The following is an 11,342-nucleotide window of genomic DNA, read 5'->3' as shown; positions in this document are numbered from 1 at the left end:
AGGCCTGCACGGCTGGACCCTGGCCGCCTGGCTCCTGGGAACCACAGACGCGGGGGCACTACGCCCACGCCGCGGAGCACTGATAAGCTATTTTGATACTTCTCTTGCTTTCAGAAAGACAGCTTCCAAGATTCCAGACCAGGTGGTGCTGGTCTTTTTTTGGAGGTGCTAATTAATAATTTAACTTCATATAATGATAATTTTATCTTGTTGCAGTTTGCGGATTTGTGATTATCTCATCCATCCGGTGCCTAGTGCTCGGCGTGGCATGTGTCTCCTGCTGTCTGCCGGAATGTGGCACCGGGAGAATTTCCCCACGGGCAGACGGCCCAGGGAAAGACCTGGGCATGGGCGGGTGTCCTGTACACATTTCCTCGGGAGGGCGCCTCGGGGTAGGCTGTTTTGCCTGGAACAAGAGGATGAAGCCAGTGTCCTTTCAGCTCTGGTCACGCCAGTATCTGCGGAAATGGGTGTCAAGAGGAAGCCTCGTATCACAGACTGTCACAGCGGGAAGTGCCCTAAGACAATGTCGCTGCTGGTCCCTCCGGTCACAGAGCCCGTTTGAACCCTCCCAGCTACATCATGCTTTCCCCCAATATGTCCCATTCTGCACCCGCTGACCAACCCTGCCTCCCCCTGAACGAGGAGACCAGCGCGGGTGGGGAGTGGTCCAGGTGCATTTGGAATGGAGACAAGAGACAGGCACTCAGATGCCCTCCTGCTGTGATGTTTGGTGACCAGAGCTCCCCAGTTGCCTTTCCTGCTGAGGGTCAGTAAGCACTAAGGGGATGGGAGGGCGTGGCTGGGAATCCCTCCTGAAAGTATGCTAAACCTTTCCTCCCGTTCTCTGTGTCACGTGGGGGCTACTGGCACCCCTGTTGTCCAGAAGTGAGTGTGACCTAGTTAGAGTCAACTGACTTGGACAAAGCCGCAGAGCTGGCACCAGAACATTTCAGACAGAGGCACTATAGAGGGGAACGCTTTGGGCTTAAAATTGGGACATCCGAGAGGGAGCAGAAGGTTGGAGAAGGCAGCCCAGCCAGGTTCTGCAAGGCTGCCCTTATGTTATCTTCAATCTCTGGAGGATTTGCAGCTGGAGTGGACTTGACCATTTAGCTGGGACCCTTTACCTCTAGGGGCTTCAGTTTATTTTCTTGTTGTATGAGGGAGAGGATGTGGGGAGGATGTTAGAGGCAGTGTTGGTACCTGGGTGTCGGGCTCTGCGGGGTCTCTCCTGACTGCTGGACAGGGCTAGGGAGCAGGTGAGGCTGCTAAGCTCCTCTCCTATGTCATCTGGGCCCTTGATTTTCCCTTCTACACAAAGCTGGGCTGCTGACCAGGCCCCAGGGTGGCCTCAGCCTGTGCTAATGAGATGCTAATGCTGATGATCAGATTGGCTGCAGCATTCAAGTGTTTGGGGACCCTCTTGACAGCTGGAGAAGCCCCCCAGCCACTCTGGGCAGCTTGAGCTCTAAGCCGTGATGTTCCCCCAGCAATTGTGTCTGTCACTTCTCGTTATAGCTGATGCCCATGGTACCTGCCAGGGGGCTGTGGGGCAGAACTGGCCATGTTCTCTCCCGGAGACCCCAGGGAGGCTGCTGCCCTGTCTGGCAGGGTCCCTGGGGATTCGGGAGGCTTCAGCTGTCCCAGGATCAGGTCTTGCTCATCCGAGATCCCCTTGGTTGCATCTCATTGCGTAAGATCTCACAAGGAACCCTCAGGCTCAGAGCAACATGGTGACCTTTATTTTAACTTCTCCTACACAGGGCCTGTGACACTTTGTGTTCAGATGAATCTGAATTGTGACACAAGCTTTCTCCCCTGGATGCTTAGAATTCGAGAACCTTAGAAGGTCAGAACTGCACAGTTCTCAATGATCAGCAGATGCAGGGTTTTTTAAAAATCATTAATCTTGTGTTTGCCTTAAAAATTGTCCAAATAAGACATATGCAAAACTAAAAAGAAAAAATTTTAAAACTCCAAGAGGCTTATAATAAGAAAAGCATGCTCTTTCCCACCCTTCCTACCTCCACTCTTGCTTTCCAGGGACAACACATTTTTAACTCTTTCAGACGCTTCTTTTGCCTTTTGCATTCATATTTCCAAATAATGTTGCGTACGCTGCTATTTCTTGCTTTATCAACTTTAGACATCATCTATTGGCTTCCTGCTACATTAGTCAAACATATTGCTTTGTTACCCACACCATTTCTGTCTCCTTCCTCCTTATATAGTTCTATTGCAATTTTTAGTCAAATCTAGAGCATTATTATGAATATGTAAATGTGGCTCACTCTAGAGTCAAGCAGTGGTCTCTGATCATATTTTCTTTCTCATACATTTTTCCCTATCTGGTCGGGCAAAGACAGTGCTCATTAAATATCCATCTCTTCCCCTATGTTTCTCAACTTCCCTTCCAGTGAGTTGGGGTCATGTGACTGGATTGATCCCATTGGGCCAAGGCAGCTAAGAGCCTGTGAGGTTCTTCCATCTCTCTTCCCTAGTGAGGAGAATGGGCAGGTCACAGCTTTTGCGTTGTGCAAATACCAAAGGAAGGTGGCCTTCTTCTCAGAACGTGACATGAACAACAAATAAACATTTATTATCTACTGTGACACTAGCATCAACTACCCTGATAAATATGCCCAGAGGTAATAATCATCTAATGCTTCATTTTTAATTGCATTGTTTTCTTAAATTTTCCCAAATGTTGCATCAGATCTGCCATCTTTTTTTTTGGTAAGTATTGTCTTAGGTCATCTATCAATTCCTCCTCTTTCCCTGGGTTCTTTCCTCCTGGAGCCCTGAATTTCTTGTTTCAATCTGGTTCATTACTCTCTATGCCTGCTGCAAAGCTTATATCCCGGAATACTCCTCTGTTAGTCTCCTGCATTGAATCCCCTGTTCCTCGCTTCCATTTTTTTGGTTTACTTCTCCCTCTTGCTGGGGCATATCCTCTGGTAGTTTACTAAGGTAAGGAATTTGCAAAGTAAATTTTCTGAATCTTTACATATCTAAAGAAAATTTTTATTTTCAACTTGTGTCTTAATTGTGTGCTTAGGTATAGAATTCTGTATTAAAAATAGTTCCCCACAGGAATTGAAAAGGCAATGCTTCATAATGTTATCTAGTATGCAGTGATGTACTTGACAAGTCTGCAACCATCTGACTCATATCCTTTTGTGTGAAACCTGTTTGTTTGTTTATTTTTTCCTTTCTGGAAGCTTTTAGGACCATTTCTTTCTCTGATTATTGTTCTGAAATTTTACAATAATATGTTTTGGAGCAGATCTATCTATTGTTCTTAGGCAACTGATAGGCCCTTTAATCTGGAGGTTCATATATTTTAGTGCTGGGAAATTTGCTTGAATTCTTTCTTTGGTAATTCCCTTTGTTCTATTTTCTCTGTTCATTGGGTACCAACTCCTGGATTCATACTTGCATGGATTAACCATGACTACAAGGATGCTACATAACAAACCAACCCAAACTCAGTGGCTTAAACCATGATTACTTATTCTCATGAATCTGTGGTTGCCTGAGCATCACTGAGTAAGGCTGAACTTGGTTGGGTGGCCATGCTGATGTTGACTGGGTTTCCCCGTACATCTGTGAGTAGACTAGGGTGGGATTGGCTGGTGGAGTTAGGCTCTGCTGCGAATCTCTCACCCTCCTCCTGGGACTGGTGGGCTAGTCCAGGCACGTTGTTTTCATGGAGATGGCAGAGAAGCAAGAGTAAAAGCCTAATCACGTAAGAACTTTCCAAGCCTTTGGTCACATACCATCCACTAACATCCAGTGGCCCAAAGCAAATCAGACGACAGAACCCAAAGTCAAGGGGCCTCTTTAGTGGGAGGAGCTTCAAGGTCATGTGGTAAAAGGTTTGGATGTTGGGATGAGTAAGGAATCTGGGCAATCAGTGCAATCTACCACAATCCTTTTAATCATATATTCTCCCCATGTCTTTGCCATTTTGGCCTACTTTCTAGATTTAAAGGATTGTCTAAACTAGGAGACACTAGTTTATAATATTTGTTGTATATTTTATTTCACATGTTTATTTTCAAGAGCTCTTTCCTTTTTTTTAAATTTCAAAATATTACATGGGCACAAATGTTTTTGGTTACATGGATCACTTTTATAAGGTTTGAGTCAAGGGCTATAAGTGTGCCCATCACTCAGATAGTATTCATTGTACCCATTAGGTAGGTTTTTGCTCATCTCCCCCTCCCCCTTGCTTGATTTCCATTGAGTTTTACTTCCCTCTGTGCACATGTGTGCTCATGGGTTAGTTCCAGTTTAATAGCGGTATGTGTGTTGTTTGTTTTTCCATTCTTTAGATACTTCACTTAGGATAATGGTCTCCAATTCCATCCAAATTGTTGCAAAGGCATTAATCTATCCTTCTTCATGGCTGAATAGTACTCCACAGTGTACATATATTACATTTTGTTAATCCACTCATGAATTGATAGGCACTTGGGTTGATTCCACATTTTTGCAATTGTGAATTGTGCTGCAATAAACATTTGAGTGCAGGTGTCTTTTTGATAAAATGACTTCTTTTCCTTTGGGTAAATACCCAGTAGTGGGATTGCTGGATAGCATGGTAAGTCTACTTTTAGTTCTTTGAGGAATCTCCATACTGTTTTCCCTAGAGATTGTACTAATTTGCAGTCCCACCAATAGTGTATAAGCGTTCCTTCCTTTCTGCATCCACATCAGCATCTATTGTTTTTGGACTTTTTAATAAAAACCATTCTAACTGGGGTAAGGTGCTATCTCATTGTGGTTTCAATTTGCATTTCCCTGATGATTAGAGACGTTAAACATTTTTTCATATGTTTATTGATCATTTGTCTATCTTCTTTTGAAAAGCTTCTGTTCATGTGTTTTGCCACTTTTTAATGGTTTTTTTTTTTATTCTTGCTGCTTTGCTTGAGTTATTTGTAGACTCTGGGTATTAGCCCTTTATTGGATAGATAGCTTGCAAATAGTTTCTCCTATTCTGTATGTTGTCTATAAATGGCGCTGGGAAAATTGGATAGCCACATGCAGAAGAATGAAACAGGATCCGTATCTCTTGCCACTCACAAAAATTAATTCAAGATGCGTAAAAGACTTAAATGTAAGACACGAAACCATAAGAATTCTAGGAGAAAATATAGGCAAAACTCTTCTAGATATCGGCCTAGGCAAAGAATTTATGACTAAGACCTCAATAGCAATTACAGCAACAACAAAAATAAATAAATGGGACTTGATTAAATTAAAAAGCGTCTGCATGCTAAGGAAATAATCAATAGAGCTCTTTCTTGTTCTCTCATTATTTTTACTTTTTCATAGCATCTTATTTTATGAATACAATATCTTTTCTACCTCTTTTAGAATATTTACTAGAGTTTTTCTGTAAGTTTTTTGCCAAAATAAGTTTTTTTTTTTTGCATTATCTCTTTCTCCCTTGGGTATTCCATGCACCTTTGTTGTACTTGATCTCTGTCTTGGCTTGGTGGTATAGCATACAGCATTGGGGTCTACAGGGTGGACTGGAGGCAGACTGCCTAGGCCCAGGTGCTCAGTTCTATGGCTTACTAACTATATGACTGTCCTTGCTCTGGGCTTCTCTATTCCTCAAAGTACTCATCTGTAAAATAGGGTGTAATAGAAACCTACTGCATAGAATTGTTGAAAGGGTCAGAAAAGTTGCAGCACATGGAAAGCACTCGGAAGCACCCCCAGCACACATCTAAAATATCTCTTCTCAAATAAATGTGTGGTACTGAAAGCTGAGTGGAAGCTTCGTGTTTAGCAGTGAAGCTTGCAGAAAGGTGGGCTTCAGAGAGAGCTGGCTGGGGAACTTGCAGTTGCAATTGAAGAGCATATTGGCATCTTAAGCTTTTTGTTGTTGTTGTTTCCTGCTTATAGCACTTTCTCCTCCACTATAGGTAGCAACACGGACTGGTATGACTTACAAAGGCCTGAGGCTCCCCCTGATTTCTGTTCAGACTTCCACTTAATCCCCATTTCTAGCTCCAGGTGTCATTCTCACTCCCTGCACCTGGTGTCCTCAAGGCTGAAGCCTTTGCAGGGTTCACTATCATTTTAGAGGCTTCTAGGACAGAAAAGAGATAAATGGATCTTTAACTAGAAGTCAAAGCTGCACTTGACTTTCAAATTGTTTTAGCTGCAGAACCTCCTGGTCAAAGGAAACTTTCCATGATGGCCTATGTGTAAAGCACGGGAAGGCAGGGCTGCCCGAGTTGGAGTGGGATGGGGGCCTGGAGACCCCCACTTACCACTCCCTCCCACCCCCACCACCAGCCTCCCTCTGAGACATTGCTTTCCAGAACTCAGTTTGAAAACCACTGAGACACAACCATTCCTGCCCTCATTTTACGGATGATGAAGCCCGAGCTAAGCAAGAAAAGCGTCTAGAATTTGGCCTTTGACTCCCAGTTCAATGGTCTGCCTTCCACACTTTGTTGCTTCTGAATAGAGGGTATATGGTGGCTGATTTCTATTTGACTGTTCTCAAAAAGTTAAGGATAAAGTCTCAACTTCCTCCCCCTAAACTCCTTCTGGGTCTGCTATGTCTGATTCTATCTTGACATTCTATTTTCGTCCCCACCACCTCTGGGGATAATGACAAGGGGTGCATAATTGCTACCTTCTGGGAAAAGTACCTCTACCTTTTATTTGTCCTGAAATGTTCTCTTCCCACCCTGGCCCCCACCAACCCCTGTGACCTAAGCACCCACTATTCTCCCTCAGGATCCCAGTGTCCCAGGCAGCAGAGCTGCTGACTGTGCCCCCACACGTTTTGAAAGCCACCCAAGTCATGGATTCTAATAGACAGCCAGGGTGGAGAACACACTCATCCTTCCGTTTCTGTCTTTTCAGGACAAAATTCTATCTTCTTTCACGGTTCAGCACAAACGCTACCTTTTTGGAGAAGTCCTGCCTTGAATAAGTGACTTGATCTCTTGAGCCTCATTTGTGCATCTTTAAAATGAGCAGCATGGGGCCTGCTTACTGGGTTTTGGGGGAGATTAAATATGCTAACGTAGGAGTTGGTACAGAGCTGGGCACATGCAAAAAATGACTCAATAAATATTAGCTGTTATTATGGTTAGCTCTATTATAAAATGCCCCATTCTGTCTTTTGGTGTATGTCTAATTTCTCCATTAGGTGGGTGGGTCCTACCCTTGACTGCACATTAGAATCACCTCGGGGGCTTTCTAAAATCATGGATGCCTGAGCCCCCACTGTAGATCAATTAACTGTGAATCTCAGAAGATGGGACCCAGGCATCAGTATTTTAAAAGCTTCCCAGGCCGTGGAGTGTAACAGATAAGCAGGATGGAGAATGCTGAGCTGGACCATGAGCTTCCAGGAGCTAAGAGGAAGCTCTGCCCATTTTTGAATCATATGTAGTATCTTGCATCTAGTGGCCCATAACTGTTGAATGAATGAATGAATAGGCAAATATTAGACACAAAGTCAGAATTGGAGGGAGAGGATCTTTGTGGGTGTGGGTTTTTGTCTGGAGGCTAATTAGGATCAGATTGGTTGGCTAGGCTGTCATTAGGGGCCCAGGGAAGGGCTGGGGAGGCCTGTGTGTGTCTGGGGTAGGGCTCTGCACTCTGGCCTGGTAGGGCCCATCTATGTACAGCCTGTACTTCCAAAGTGCTTTCATCAGACCTCACTGCAATTCCATGAATAGGCACCATTCTTACTCTGACTATTAATAGTAACCCCATTGGACCCAGGAGGACAATATGGCCAGAGACATTGTGCCATGCCCAGGGTCCCCCAGTCAGAGGGCTGCAGAGCCAGGCATGGACCTGTGTCTCCAGACACCTGCTCCCGTGCTTGGGCAGTCTCTCTGGACTGAGGCTCGGGGCCACCTACACTGGCTCCTGGGAGTAAAGCCATGCAGAAGGGAGGCAGAGAAGTGGGCAGCCCCCCTCTGAGAAGTTGGCTTTCAGCCTCCAGTTCCTCTTGGGAAAATGTGGGAGGGCGCCTGGGGTGGAATTTCTGTGTGTGTGTGCATGCACACGCGTGCCTTGTGTGCTCTTACATGTGTGACAGTGCTTGCTATCTCCTGCTGCCTGCGTGCGGTGTGTGTGGCCGGGCGCGTGCCTGCTATGCTGTGACTTTAGGGGCCTCTTAAAGTCTGCTCCTCTAGCCATTAGGAGGCCCGCTGCCCGCCTGGGAGTCCCAAAACTCAAGTGGCTGTCCCTCCCCTGGAAAGGGCACTCCTGTCCCAGGCCTGGGGACTGCTCCCCTCTCAGTCCAGCACCTCACACCTTCCCTCTCCCTGGCCCCTCTGTCTCCACCACAGTGGCTTCTTGCAGGAGAAGCAGCAGGCAGAGTGCAAAGGAGGCTGCCCACGGCTGTCCCTGCCCACCCCCCCTCCCTGCCTCGCGCTGGCTGAACCTTCCCGTCTGCCAGGCTCAGTGTCTGCAGGAAATTTCCCTGGGCACCTTTACTCCCGACTGTGCGTTAATTGCTTAGTCTCCAGCCTCCCCATCTACCTCAGAGCTCAGGGACAGGGTCACCTTGCCACATAACTTTATGCCTGTCTGCACAGGAGGAGGAAGAGGCAGCCAGGGGCCGGGGGAGCAGCTTCATGGGGGGCCTAGGCCAGGGCTGTGGCCACCACAAGGAAGACACTAGGTTCAAGGGGCTGAAATACCCAAACGTGGCCCTCACCGCCCCCTCTTCCATGCCTGGATCTAAATGCACGGAGCACTCATGTTAGGGGTTGTAGGTCCTTGAAAGGAGATGACATACCTGGTTGCCCAGAGACCTGCAGGTGATGTGCTGAGCCTGTTTCTGGTCAGAGGAGGAGTCTTTTCCAAGGGAGAGCATGAATTTGGGGGAAGGTAGCCCAGAGGGGCATAGACTCATCTGCCAGGAGAAAGGGGAATGGCTCAGAGGGGCCAATCTTTTCCCCCATTTCACCCTCATGAGTGACATCACAACTCTCTAGCCCCTTCTTTCCCAGCTCCTTGCACCCTCACACACTTCTACTGCTTGCCTCTTTACGCCATGGGTCTATGGCTTCTTAACAGCTTCCTGGAAGTCCTTTAATTGTGCTGATGGCAAACTGAGGCCCAAGACCAGAGTTCTTTCTTTAAGGTCCACAAGAGTCTTAGAGTCTAGTCCTGACCCTGTGACCCTGACACTGTGTGCCCCTGGGCACATCCTTGCTGCCCCCTATGTTTTGGTTTCCTTACCAATAAAAGAATCAAAGACTTTGCAGGCAGCCCCATGCTCCATCGCAGGGTGTCTTGGTGGGGTTCCAGGTTGCTCCTGTGCATGGAGCCAGGACCCCTGGGCCACCCAGACACACAGGAAAGGAACCACTTCCAAGGGAGGCTCAGGGATCATCAGAGGCCCTGGTGGTGACAGGGGGCCTGTGGTAGGGACAGGAGGGAGCTTCCCGATCTCTATGTCCAAGGACGAGCCAGATGGCCAGGGATGGGAACGTCAGAGTGACAGAGACAGGACTTACCATGAGTGCAGAGATGGCCCAGGCCAGGGCAGGTCCACCAGACCGCGAGTTCCCGAGGGCATGTCTGGCTCATCTCTCCAGTTCCTCACATTCTGTTTCCTCAGCGCTCACACTCAGGGAATGTCTGTTAGGGACATGAGGAACTGAACAGGGAAGAGAGGAGCAAGCTGATTAGACAGCAAACTGAAGACAGAAGGGATCTTGGGCTGCTGGGCGGGGGAGGCGGGGAGGAAGGCAAGGAAGTCAGGGAAAATGACAAGTTAGGACGAGCCTGGGTTTTGCTGTGGTGACAAACGAGCCCCACATCTCAGTGGCTGAAAACAGCCAGGGTTTATTTCTCCCTCACACCATGTGGGCTGGCAGGGAAACTTTTCATGGTGGCCACTCAGGCATGTAGGGTGATGGAGCAGCCATTGTCTTGAACATTGTCACTTACTTTGTTAGAAGAAAACGCCAAGGGTCTCACACTAACAGTCAGCCCAGAAATGACACTTTTATTCATACACTACTGTGGCTAGAACTAGTCACATGGTTACTTTTACTCACCATCTATTGGCTAGAACTAGTCACATGGTTACCTTTGCTCACAATCTATTGGCTAGAACTAGTCACATGGTTACTTTTACTCACCATCTATTGGCTAGAACTAGTCACATGGTTACCTTTGCTCACAATCTATTGGCTAGAACTAGTCACATGGTTCTGCTCACAAATCATTGGCCAGAACTAGTCACATGATTACTTTCCCCTCACAATCCATTGGCCAGAAACTAGTCATGTGGTACTTCCAACAGCAAGAGGGCCAGGAAAAGCAATCCTACCATGTGCCTGGAAGATGGAGAGAGAGATATACTTGATGAGCCCCACTAATGAGAGGATTAAAAAATTAGCCATGGAGAGCTGGGAGGAAGGGGTAAACTGACATTCCAGGTTTGTATCTGCTCACACCCCAGAGCTCCATGCCTATGGACTGTGCTCTTTTAAGATCATAAAGTCATAAACTGGCCCTGGAAGCTAATGGGGGGAAGGCAGGCTGCACGTGAATTGAGCACCAACTATGTGCCAAGCCGTGCTGAGCACTGGAAATATAAGATAGACACAGCCCCTGCCCTGATGGAGCCAACAATTAGATAAGCAAGACAGTAAAGTATGAAATAACATGAAGATCTGATATCCTAGATCCAAGTTGGAAATTGACCAGCTGAGAAAGAGGGGACAGTACTGTCTGTAGCTGCACTTAGTGCTGGCTGTATTTTCTCCTGCTGTTTCAAGGTTTAGGCTGCCCATACAGAGTCACAGGCTGGTCCAATTATATGGTTTCTGGTTCTTGCCTCTACCTCTGCCCACGCCCCTCTAAGATTAGGAGCCTTTGTAAATGGAACCATTCCTGGGAGAGAGACAAAGACTCACCCCAAAGTCTTAAAAGCACATTAAGATTGTCTCAGTAAGTTATGTGCTCTTATTAATGGGACTGCTTCATTCTGATTACATTTTTATGGGCATTTTCCTGGTGACATTGTGCTAGCCTTGTTCTGAGATCCCCAATTCAATCAATAAAAGACCAAAATCAAAGAGATAGAGAGAGAGAGGAAGGAAGGAAGTACGGAAGGTAGCAAGGCAGGAAGGGAAGAAGGGAGGGAGAGAAGGAGGGAAGGAAGACTGGGCCTTCATTTGCACAAAATAGGTTTCCTTTCCAATCATTTGGAGGAAAATTCCTCTTTCACCAAATTTAGGCTTTGTGCAATCTGGCTTGAATTAGGAAAATCAATAGGCTTGGAGTATTAAAACTTGAGTGAGTACCAAATGTACCAGTGTCAGAAG

The 11,342-nt window shown here is 46.6% G+C and overlaps 1 long non-coding RNA gene across 1 annotated transcript; it reads right to left on the bottom strand.

The window, feature by feature from the left end:
• Positions 1–213: 213 nt before the first annotated feature.
• On the bottom strand, positions 214–10,042 carry LOC105859112 (uncharacterized). Its single transcript, XR_012912970.1, has 3 exons — positions 9,958–10,042; positions 9,522–9,664; positions 214–458 (listed from the first exon to the last, which is right to left on the bottom strand). It is a non-coding gene; the product is annotated as an uncharacterized LOC105859112 (long non-coding RNA).
• Between the last annotated feature and the right edge of the window lie 1,300 nt (positions 10,043–11,342).

The sequence above is a fragment of the Microcebus murinus genome, chromosome 18, assembly GCF_040939455.1.
Source record: "Microcebus murinus isolate Inina chromosome 18, M.murinus_Inina_mat1.0, whole genome shotgun sequence".
Taxonomy (NCBI): Eukaryota; Metazoa; Chordata; class Mammalia; order Primates; family Cheirogaleidae; genus Microcebus; species Microcebus murinus.
The sequence above is the reverse complement of the archived record's forward strand: the minus strand, read 5'-3'. Positions and strand labels throughout refer to the sequence as shown.